The sequence below is a fragment of the Camarhynchus parvulus genome, chromosome 3 (genome assembly GCF_901933205.1).
Source record: "Camarhynchus parvulus chromosome 3, STF_HiC, whole genome shotgun sequence".
Taxonomy (NCBI): Eukaryota; Metazoa; Chordata; class Aves; order Passeriformes; family Thraupidae; genus Camarhynchus; species Camarhynchus parvulus.
In genome coordinates this window covers 54,677,742-54,690,061 of record NC_044573.1, presented here as the reverse complement: position 1 = coordinate 54,690,061, position 12,320 = coordinate 54,677,742, and positions in this window count along the sequence as shown.

Below are 12,320 nucleotides of genomic sequence, written 5' to 3'. Positions count from 1 at the left end.
TATTCATTTGGGTCTCCTAATAAAAGTGATTTTTTAAAGAGATTGAGTATTTGCAGTTCCTGTATGACTTTGTTTGCATATTTAGCTTTCTGAATGCCAAAAAGGATGACTAGATCCTAATCTCTTTTTCAATCTAATATTAATATTGGCTACAGCTGACTCAGTATTTTTCAACCAGCTGGTCTAGAGAGTTCTGAGAAAACTACTGCAGCACTCAATAGGTGAACCACAGCGGGCAGCAGCTCTTTTTGAAGCACACAAAGCAACAAACTGTCTCACACTGTAGCAGCAGCAACACCAGTGACTCCACTACAGATCTCTGGCCTCGCTGCCAGGTGGGATCTGTGCATTATTCCATGCTTTTGCCCTCAAACAGTTTGCAGGTTAAGGAAACAACTCTGGAGGAGTTTGGTTTGTGAGTCTTGTTTCTGCTTTTGGCTTCTGTGAAAGCTTTTGGCTTCCATCTGACGACACCGGTGCATGACTGTGGCAACGCCTGATGGGCATGGACTGGATTGAGGAGCTATTTCAGTGAACATGTTTCCTGTCTGCATTCCCAGAGACATTCTGCATCAGAGACATGTTTTCATCAATTTAGCAGCAGAATCAAGTGATTGTGTGCTGAGGGTTGTGAAGGAGCAGTTGCCCTATTTTAGAGCAAGGAGTTCTTTTAAACAAGAGTAGCTTAATCATGAAAGGGATTACGCACAGTGATGGGACTGAGATAGCAGGAAATTGGATTTGCTGATTTAGGACATAACTGTCTGATGTGCCTATGACTAGGAGCAGTATGGAAAGGCACTGGAATGCAAAATTATTCCTGTCTAGTTCATGTTGGACTTGCATCCATATCAATCCACTTTATTTTATAGCAGCATGTTGATGTGTATGAAGGAAGGATGATGCTGCTCTCTTGTTCCAGCTTAAGAAGAGCACAAACCACAGCTGGCAGTGATATGCATTTCTTTGACATGTATGGAGAAGTTGCTGATGATTAATTGCACATTGAAATGGGATGAATCTTCTAGACTGATCAGTCTAGTGCTTGAGTACATGGAGAGGCAAGCAGGAGTCCCATTTTTTGCCTGTGCTCTGTTCCTGTACTGTATATCCTGGTGATCTTCTAAAGTTGTTGGTTTTTTTAATAAGAGGGAAGAACTCCCTTTAAACCTTTTCTAGACAGATTGTAGGTTTTTTTTTCTCTTTTAGTGCTTCTCCATTTACTTCCAGAGTATCTATTGGTGGGTAAGTATGATGATAAAAATACACAAATCTTCACTCTATCTCATTCTTTTGTTGTTCTGCCAGAACTTTCTTATATAGAAAATCACTTTGAGGAATTGATTGGTTTGTGTGTGATAAGCTCTCTAGCACTAGTTTGCCAGCATCAAAGCACTGATCTTTTTTTCTTTTTTTTCCCCCTAATCCCTTGGGCAAATGTCATGGAAAGACACAGACACCTTTTTGTCTGTACTGAGTGGCAGACAACATTTAGAAAATTTTTGAATTGCCTTGAAAAATTCTCATAACTCCACAATGCACAAAGTCATGATGAAGATATCTTTGGGTAATATAAAACTTACTTCTATAAAAATTCCTGCATGAACAAGAACACATTTTTGGGTACTTGTATATACACTAAATTAAATCTTTCAAAGCTTTTAAATGCTTCTAGGCATTGAATCACTTCTGACAAGGAAACTGAACATTAAATACATTTCCACATCATGTAATCACGTTTGAAATGTATTAGCTTAAAAAAAAATTAAACTATCTCTGAGACACCAAAGTTAAGCATTTTCAAATTTTTATCTCTTTCACCAATACATGGAACCTGCTCTAGGGCAGAGATATTCCCAATAAAACCAAAAATATATAGAAGAGAAATAAGAACACTGCGAAAGCTCAGTGTAGATTGACAGGATTCAACTAATCCAAATGCAGTGGAGAATGGCAGATTTACCATGACTTCACAAAATAAGGGAAGTGTGTGTTTGATGTCCTGACAATGTTCCTGAAAGATGCCTGAAATGATCATTCCCTGATCCAAAACAAAGCATATGCATCTACATGCCTTCTGACAGACATTTTACGGGTACTGAAGGCTAGATGTCATCACATACATTTGAGTGCATTTTCTCAGTTCACAGAGGTATAAGTAGATGTTCCTCCTTCATCCAAAGCACCTGTAAGACGTTGAATGGCTAGGTGATTTAAAAGCTGCTTCCAGTGCTGGGCATTACAAAGATTTAAAAATAAACCAGGAATGTTTCAGACAGTCTTGTCGTGCTTATACTCAAAATCTGAGTCACTAGCAATCAAAAAGTTTCAAGGCTGTTTATTTAACAGCACAACAAAACAGTTGCACTGGTTTTGGCTGGGGTTGGTTAATTGTCTTCACAGTACTGGTACAGGAGCACGGGGATATTTTTTGGATTTGTGCTGAACACAGGGTTAATAAAACAGAGATGTTTTTGTTACTGCTGACCAGGGCTTACTGCAGAGCCAAGGCCTTTTCTGCTTTTCCTATTGCCACATGGCAAGGGAAGTTGGGGGTGCACAGGGGGTTGGGAGGAGACACATCGGGGACAGGTGACCCAAACTGACCACAGGGATATTCCAGACCACATTATGCCTTGCTCAGAATGGATAAAGTGTGAGGAAGAAGAAGAAAAGGAGAACATTTGGAGTGACGGCCTGTCTTCCCAAGTAACTCTTATCTGCGATGGGGCCCTTCTCTCCTGGACACCTGCCTGCCCATGGGAAGCCATGGATTAATTCCCTGTTTTGCTTTCTTGTGTGCACAGTTTCTGCTTTCCCTATTGAACTGTTTTTTGTCTCAGCCCATGAGTTTTCTACCTTTTGCCCTTCAGATTTTCTCCCTGATCCTGCTGCTGCAGGAGTGAGTGAGGGGCTGAGTGGGCCTTGGTTGCTGGCTGGGTTAAACCACAATAGTGAATAAAAAGAAAATAAGAAATATACTGTATTATATATTGCTGTACTTAAGGGGTAGGTTTGCAAATGGGATATGCTAGACACACAACTGAGGGCCTTGCTGCACAAGCCCAATCCAGAAAAAACTTGTTCACAATCTACCCTTAACCTTCCAAATGCTCTGGTTGACTGCTGGTAGTTTAATCTATATTGCTCTATTATTGGCTGCAGTAAGATTACTCATATATTTAATAACTCTGTTGAATCAGAATATAATTTCATAAAGCACATAATTCCAGTTTAGGAACTAGCTTGATGATAATTTAGAATTTTTGTCTGTCAAATGACTTCTGTTTCTTGAAAGTTTCTTCCCTGTGAAAACACATGACTACTCTGCCCATCTTGCCTGCCCAGTTTCTCTCTGAGCACAACATAAAAATTTCTGTGGGGATATAAGGGTGGTCTTTCCATCCTTGTGCAGACACGAGAGACTGACAACAAAGGACATGGTGAATCAACGCTTGGCCATTCCTTCTATTATTTGATGTGAGAGCAGTGTTAGGAACCTTTGGATTACAGCCTTGTAATCTTGGTACTTCTGTTCAACAGAGGTTTTTGCATTATCTCATTTCTCTGGATAATGTGCCTATGAAATTGGATAACAGCAAGAAAGACTAAAGGGAAGTTTTTCTCGATTCTCACTCTGGTAAAGATCATTTCTGGGGGGGCATTTAGGTGGGCTTGGAAAGCAAAGAAGAGCAAAGATAGTTCTAGCATCAGACAATCAGTCTCTCCTCTAACTGTGAGGCAAACATTACAATGATCCTGCTTGTAATCAAGATTGTCTGAAGACAAACTGTCCTCAGCAGGACAGTCTCTTAAAAGCTTGTGAAAAGATTGTTTTTAATCTTTACTGCCTCTGGACAGCATGAGTAATTGACAAAATGCATTATTCTGATAGATCCTGAGAGATGTCCCTTTGGGTTCAGCTTTGTCTGGAGCTTTCTGGAGAACAAGGCGAAAAGGAGTCTGAAATTTTTTTAATTACTCCAGTTTCTGGCTTATTTTCACGCTCTTAATTTGTACATGACATGCATTTCTTAGTGACCCTGTAACCTTTTATCTATTACGACAATTTTACTTGGCTATCTTTTACTGTGTGCACAAATTCTGCATGAAGAATTGTATGCAACCTTATTAGTAAGCACAGTTATTTACTGGGTAGTGTACATAGTAGGTAGCTAAAATATGACTACACTGCACATTACTATGCTCTTCAGCTTCCAAGCTGACAATCATTAAGTTTTTCCCAGCCTGCCAGTGGTAGTCAAGTTGGGAGATGCAGCCCTTGTTTCTGCTTGGGAGAAGCTGATCCTTGACCTTGTGTAGTCACAGACACCTGAACCACAACTGTGTTGCAGATGAGCTTTCTGAGCCATAAAATTCTGCATGGAGCAACGTGCATAAGGGAATAGAGGCCAAGACAGGACTGTGGATTCAGCTTCAGTTTAAACTACCTTTTGTATTAAAAAGCAAGCTATACTATTCAACATATTTGTTTCAAGATCTGAGGAAAGGGTAAACCTCCTTGAGCCAATTGTTCTGCTACCATTTCACTCTGAAAGTCTTTGAACCCAGTGCTCAAAATTACTACAGTTATTGAGTAATGTCAATAGACAAAGAAGCCCTGTCTGGGTAATCTTCTAACCATTCTGAAAGATCCTCCCCGCTCTTTCCAAGCTGAAGCTACTAGAAGCAACCTGAGAGCATCTCTGAAAATAAACCAGGAAGAATACCTGCAACAAATGACCTTTTCTTTCCTTTTCACACCTACTGTTGTGTGGGTCTGTGATATAATGTTCTATTGTGACATTGTGTGATTTCACATCTATGGAAAATTTTTCTATTAAACCAAATAATATCTCAGGCCAGACAGAAAAATTACCTGTGACTTGGACTGCTGAAGTGTACAGAATAATTATATACTACATTAACTAATACTTGAAAATCCTGTAGTTACATGCTGGAAAATAGTTACACAGTTGTTTTTACTGTGCAGCTATCAATGTAACCACATGATTGACACAGAGTCACCAGGGGCAAGATTCAAATCTATATTAATAATTTATGAGTTCATGATTTAGTACAATTTGAACAGAAAGTTTAGCAAATTTTAAGGTGCTAAGGTCCATGGCTTAAGTCTAACAATTAGCAACATTTAATATTGATATTCAATAGTGCTGATTCTGATGCTGAATGTTTCACTTATTTCTGCAGAAATCACTTTATTTGTCACATTCAAAAATGCAAACAAACTGCAGAATATAATGATACACACACACAATGAAAGCACACAGGATGACTATCAAAGGTGTTGCTGTGCCTATTAATGTCTTTTATCTTTGTGATAATTGTCATTTCCTAAAATCTCTTAGGAACTTATTAGTATTGCATCTATTCACATGTACTTAATAAAGGGAAATATATTGACTGTGGTGCTATGTTTACTGGAGCACTCTTAATGCTTCATGTAAGATGGAAAGGGTAATAAGTCATTGATGTATTGGCCAAGAAACCAATTAAACAAGACGTAGGAAGTTATCGTTTGTTTGAGTGACCTGTGGAGTTGAACTAAATGTCAAACTAAGTTGGAACTGTATGTCTCTTGTCCATGAAGACTACAGAAACTCTTTCAAAAACAGTCAAGTTCAAATTATATCATTTATTAAGGATGATAAACTAACAGGTTGATATTTTCTTCTATATGGCTTCTTTGTGGCGACTGAATGTGAATATAGATTTCCACAGCCATAATAATGTGCATTAGGCTTAGAGTAGTGCTAGAGACAGCACGTTACACTATGCTCTTTATACACAGGGACAGTTTTAGAAAACCTCTCTCAGCTCTTTTTCCATGAAAACAATAGTGGTAATTGCTTGAGACTGAAGCATTTTTAGCTTGTTTCTGCTCTAGCTTTTAGATGGTTTCCTTTTTCAGCTTGGTAAATAAAGAACTTGTGATGATTAGGTCAGTTCAAGGGATAAAGTTATCTTGGCATAATTAGCATCTTAAGATGAGCCTTCCAGCCCGACTGACGTGGGGTTTTTTATATCCTGAGTTGGTATGTCTGCTCTCACAAGCTTCCAGACAGTGCAATAGTAGCAGTATTCACTGAGGAAGACAAAAAGAATTTGTTCATACAGCCTGGAACCAGCATCTTGTATTATACACAGGAAAAAGGATCTATGCAAAACTGGGGAAGTATACCAGTGTTTTCAGCACAGATGTTACAATTACAACCCATGAAAGATTCCTATCCCACATAGTTACAAATGTGGAAATGGACTAAATTCTCTCATACCTCATGCATTCTTTTGCAAAACTGATGTCTTGAGAAGGCTGACCTAGAACAGACTAGACAGAGTTAAAGAATAAAGTAGGTATTTATTAAAAGGTCTCAGTGAATACACCTTGGGCAGCACAAGAGCCAGCCAGGGCTACACCCAAGATGAACACAAAACAGTCACAAAATGGATGACTGGTCATCCTTTGTGATCATTTTGTGAGACATCTCTCACTTTTATAAGTTCTGGTTCATTACCATACTTGAGTTAATTGTCCAGTTGCAGTTTTAGCCCATGAAGTCCCATCCTTCTTGTCTTTCTCTCTTCAGTCCTTTGTCATTTATGCTCGTGGGCCAGAAATTTGGATCAGTTATCCTTGGGTCCCAGCTATAGAAGGAACTGTTTTGTCTACCTACTCTGTGAAGAGAGCTAACCGTCCCCTAATATGAAGCTCAGAATTACACATTAAGCAGTACAGAACCTGAAAAACATAAAAGCTAAAACCTAAGGCATCTGTACAGGAATTAGTTAAGGAGGCAAAGAGACTTCTAACAGCTTGCCTGCATCTGCAGATGCTCTCCTTGTCATTAGCATCATTAGTTTCCCAAGGAAGCTTGGATTCCCCAAGATCCTGATAAACTTGCAGACTACATAAGGTGACTGTCAATAGTGAATCACAGTGAGATAAGGCACCCTAGGCAGGTTTGGTCTCAGATTTCTAAATTTTGAAATCCACTATGGCACTGTTTATGGGTTTTACATTTAACAGATAATCCAAATGGATTCTGGAGGTTATTTCTATTCTGCATTCCTTTTGTGCAGGTAGAAACAAGAGGACTTCCATAAGGTCCCATCCTGTAGGACACTTCACAGGCCTCAGAGCAGGGGGAAAATGTAGGGACATGGGTTTGAAAGATTGTTCTTAGTATCTGTTTAGATAATTAGATATTATCTTAGAGATATTTACACATGTAAGAACATCATAAAAAATAAAGTAATTTTTCAAAGGTTCACCATAGAAAATCCAGTTTTGTATATCCAAAACCATGAAGAAAAGAGCTGGGTAAAAATGAATGGGAAATTCAGACTGAATGTTATGACATCTAAAATACACATTCTTGTCACATACAAAGGTTATTTTAGATTTTCTAAGAAGAAGATTGGGTTGGAGTAGCTGGAGGAGGACGGAAACATACCTGGTAATGAAAGAATCATCTGATCCTTAGCTGAAATTTGAATAATATAACTGTGCTGATAGAAATAGGGCATATTTCAGAGAGCTTGTTCAAAACAAAGAATACAACATGACCAAACCGGAAACTAATTTTCTTCCTGACAAACTTTGGATTACCATGTGGTTTTCTGGGCTTTAAGGGAAACGGAAACCTTTTGAACAAGTCAGGTGAAACATTAGGAGGAGATTGCTTTGAAAGAAAACCAGATATGTTAAAGCTCCTGTTAAAGCTTGCATAGTCACAGATCCTCCTGTGGTATGAGTGCAGAATACATGTGTCTGATAGTGAGAGGAGGATGGCAAAAACATCACATCCATGCTAAAGAATGAGAAGGAATTTGAACTGACACTTCTAGGACAGCTGCATATCATGAGGCAGATGGACATGAAGCAGTAGTCCAAGCACATACCAGATAACATAAGCATATGCAGAACAAAATATCATCCCAAACCACTTTGGAGTCTTTGAGAGAAGCTGAGATTGCATTCTGGGGTGAAGGAGTAGAGATATGAAAACACAGAACTATACTAGAAGCATTAGGAGTTTTCCCAGATAACATCCCAGGCAAGGGGGAAAGAACCTTGTAAATATCACAGTATTCAGCAGCTCTCTTGCATGCCTTTTGCTCATCATTACACCTATTCAGAAGTTTTAACCAAGTAGGTCTCTGACATGGATGATGGTGATATACCCAGACATACAAATGCAAGCAGTAGAAGTCTGTTTGGGAGTCATGGGCATAATCCAAATGCTCCAGTGATTTTGAAAGGTGGTTTGGAAAATTGTTAGCCCACATAGATTAATAATGCAAAGGTACCACCTGGAACAGGAGGAACTTGTTCAAGTGGTGTAGGCAGTATCATGTTTGTTAATACAATTCACATGTTGCAGGAGTTTGCTTCAGTTGATAACTCTGTTCTGAGGATCCAAACTTTTGACCTGAAAGCAGGACTCAAAAAGGGTGAGAAAGGAAATGAAGGCTCCCCTGTTCCACCTGTGACCCTCCCACAGCTTGGGATCTGAGGAGACAAGAACTATTCTCCTGAATGTTTCTGTTGCAGAAGGCAACTCATGAGTTTTTAATTTAAAAATATTTGTCTGTGTTTTATTCTGCTTGGCATTACATTTCTGAGTCTGCAGAACTCACTCAGGCTAAAGGTATGTGGATTGTATTTCTGTAATAAAACTTACCTAAAAGAACAAACGGATGGTTTTCTCCTTATTTTTTCTGAGAAGCATTCAGAGACAGCTGCAAAGAAAGTGATGCTGGAAAAAGTTTCAGCATTTTCCTTTCAGCATTTCATCCATTTTTTCAAACCAGGTGATATTGAGGAATATGAATATTTATGAGAGTGGGATCCAGCAGCGCAACATGATGCTGAAAGCAGATATTGGAGAATATGCTAATCATGTCATTAAAATATTAGAGAAGGCCAGGTTAGTTTATCAATTTTTAGTCATATTTTTTATTCTTCATACACAGCTTCTTGAATTTTCATGTTATCCCTTTTGTGAAAGTTGAAAAAGCTGTTCTGTTAGCTGCTGACTAGTAGTGCACCATCTGTTCTATAAGCTCTAAAAACTCATGGATCAATGTGCTGTGGCTATGGGATCAAAGGCAGAGTTTCTGAAGTCATCCACAGCAACATGAGCTGTAATGCACAGGGGACATTCTGCTAACCCAATGATTCGTAAGAGAGAGCTCATGAGTCAGTAGAAGTTTCCTTTTCTGATAGAATATGAAAGTCCTAAAACAAGTCTCTTAGTATTTTTATCTCTTTTTTTTCCCAAACAAAATGCTAATTCTATTTCTGATGTAATTCTCTTTTTCAAATACAATTACATGATAAATTTGGTAAATGCTAAGCAGGTCCTTCATAGAACTAAGCTGGTTTCTCTCTTCTAAGGATTTGGCTTTAAGAGATTTTTAGCACATCAATTTCAGAACAGTTTTACATGCTAAAAATAGTTACCAAATCTGACTAACAAACCTTAGAACTCCCGAATTTCTTTCCCCAAATGATTTTAGGTAATACTTGATTTATGTACATTGCACAGCTTTGTATACAAATGGTAAGACAAACTTTCAGAAAACTTTTGCTCTTTGGTCCATCTTGTCTAATTGGTTTTCCATCGTTGCTAAATATTGCAATTTTATAATTGTAACTTTTTTGATTTTAATATAATTGTAATTTTTTTTGTTTTATTAAGTGGAACATTAAAGAAGAAATTGAAGCAAAAATGGAGAGTAATCAAAAGATATTTGGTAACACATCAAATAAAGATAAAAGTTTCAGTAAATGTGAGGGTGCTGTGCATCAGGTTTCCTGTAAAAACCACTAAAAAATACTTGATTTCCCAGGAGTTGCCTGTATTTAATTATTATCCTGGAGATGCTCTTGAGCACTATTTTCTACCAAGTGACACTTCCCTGAAAGGGCACAGGTTTTGTACTACAAAACAGTGGAAGCTACCATCCAAAAAGTGTTCATCTGCCTAGATCTTGGAGGACTTACTTAGGACATCAGTGGAAAAGGGTCTTTTCTCCATCTGTGTGTTTATAAAGAATTATTTTTCTTTTAATGACTGACTCTTATCAAATGTTGAAATAATAGTGCATGTAAGCTTCGGGGGGAAAAAAAAAATTGGAAATGTTAGAATTTGGATTGCCATCCCAAACCCTTGTCAGTCATCCCAAGCCAACCTCCTTCAATGAAATGTGAGGAAGGACTAAGGAGAAAGGGGGAGATGGCATCTCTTCTTTAGTTTGTCTTCAAGAAGAGGAGATGGTACCTTGCAACAGGATGCTGAAGGGAAATGAGGCAGTTGTTAGTGCAACTGAAGGGTGCTTGGGGCATTTGGGGCCAATTCAAAGCTCCACTGGAGACTTCCTGAGTAAACAAGAGGAACGACTCGATCCCCCTATGACTCAGTTTCTTTCCTATAGAATAGGGAAAATAAATGATATTGTAAGATTAGATGCATTGCAGATTTCTCAGATCATTAAGGGAGCCCTAAAGAGGTTTCTTTATCAGCACTGTCATCCCTAGAGAGGTTCTGAGGCCGCTTTAGCCGGCCCGGCAGCATGTTGTCCAACCCAGTGTGCTACCTGCAAAAACAAAAGTTACAGCAAACCAGATTCACCAGGTACGGTGTGGAAGGGTGCAGTGTGGTACATCACAGCCCCAAATGGTTCAGTATGGTAAGAATGCCCTGATTCGTCAGCGATTCTCCAATTTTTAGCCTTCTCAGAGCCCGCAGCCACCCATACTGCACATACATAGCAACTGACAGCAGACTTATTCTTCACGCATCCCTCAGACTGAGTTGCCTGCTCCCGTCCTCCCTGCCAGGGACCGCAGTCCGCAGGACTCCTGCGAGACCCTCTCTACAGGCTGCGCTAGCTCAGGCTTGCTAGCGCTAGAAGGAAACTTTCTTCTCCGCTTCCTGCTGCCAGCAGCGTTTGGCTTTTCCCGCAGCGGCGCCCTCGGTGGGAGCGGGACTGAGGAGGAGGAGGAGGAGGAGGAGAGGGGCTGGGAACTGGGCTGAGGAGCGGGAGCGAGGGCAGCCGCGGCCCCCTCGAACCCGCCCTGGCCGCGGGGTCCCGGTGCAGCCTCCCCTCGTCGCTCTCCGCTCCAGGCCAGGAGACCGGGCAACAGCAGACTTCGCAGTGCCCCAGCCACGCGTCCCTGCGCCACCCAGGAGATGGCTTTCCCCTTCCTCTCTCCTCCTGTGAGTAGCTGAGTGAAGACCACCGCGCTTCCCCAGGTCGTACACACTGCACAACGCCTATGCGCCCTAGCCGGGATATTTCTGAAGTGAGGAGATTACGGTGCCATTGATGCTCATCCCGCCATTCCGGAGTAGAATAGCTCCTTCGACCCCTAGTTATGTAGTAACAAGGGGAAAATTTCCTGAAATTAGACTACTGCAGGAACTCTGGTTTTAGTCACAGCTGTCATCCGAGAAACAAATTTCCAGGCATTTTTAATCTAATTCACTTATTCTTTATGTAACTGAATTAGAAAATGTGATTAAGCATCGCAGAATCTTCGGCATTGAGCCTGCCTAACCTTTAGTGAAACATGAAACAGAAAAACTTATTAGAAGTAAGAAGAAATGGTGAAATCGTCTGTATGGATTTGGTACAATCGTTACCTACCGAGTAGGAGAATTAGAGGCACAAAAACTCAAGAAAAAAGCAAAACAAAGCAAAAAAAAAGTGGATTATGATCTTTACAGCTGAAATTCTTCCGCGATTGTTTAGCAAGTATTTCAGGGCAGGCATGGAAAAGACACGGTGGGATACTGAAGAGGTGCTTGCTGCAGCAGCACCGTCCTCCTGGCCCGCCCGCGGGTCCCACGCCCACTTCCCCTGTGTTTCTTTCTCTGCTGCCCTCAGATCTCTTTGAGGCAGGGAAAATTCGAAGGAGAAAAATCAAAGGCTTGAAACCGATTCTCCCTTGCTGTGGCATCCCCGAGGTTTGGGCTTAAGACACCTTAGAAGGAAGAGCTGATCCCCCACCTGCTCAGGGGGGTTTAACATACGCTCCTCCAGCCGCGCTCCCTGCGCGCCCGCGCGGCGGAACCGTCACAAGCACCGCCGTGCTCGGCTGCACCAAGAGGCGCTTGGATGTGGGGCTTAATGCGTGTTCCACGTACACGCACTCAGTTTAAACAAGATAGCGAAGAGTAGACCCCGACCCCTGCTAAAATCAAACTAAAACCCGTAGGAAATTTTGTTTTTCAGACCAGCCCCCTGCGCACCTCGGGCGGGAACCCCCATCAGGGACTTGCATGTGCCAG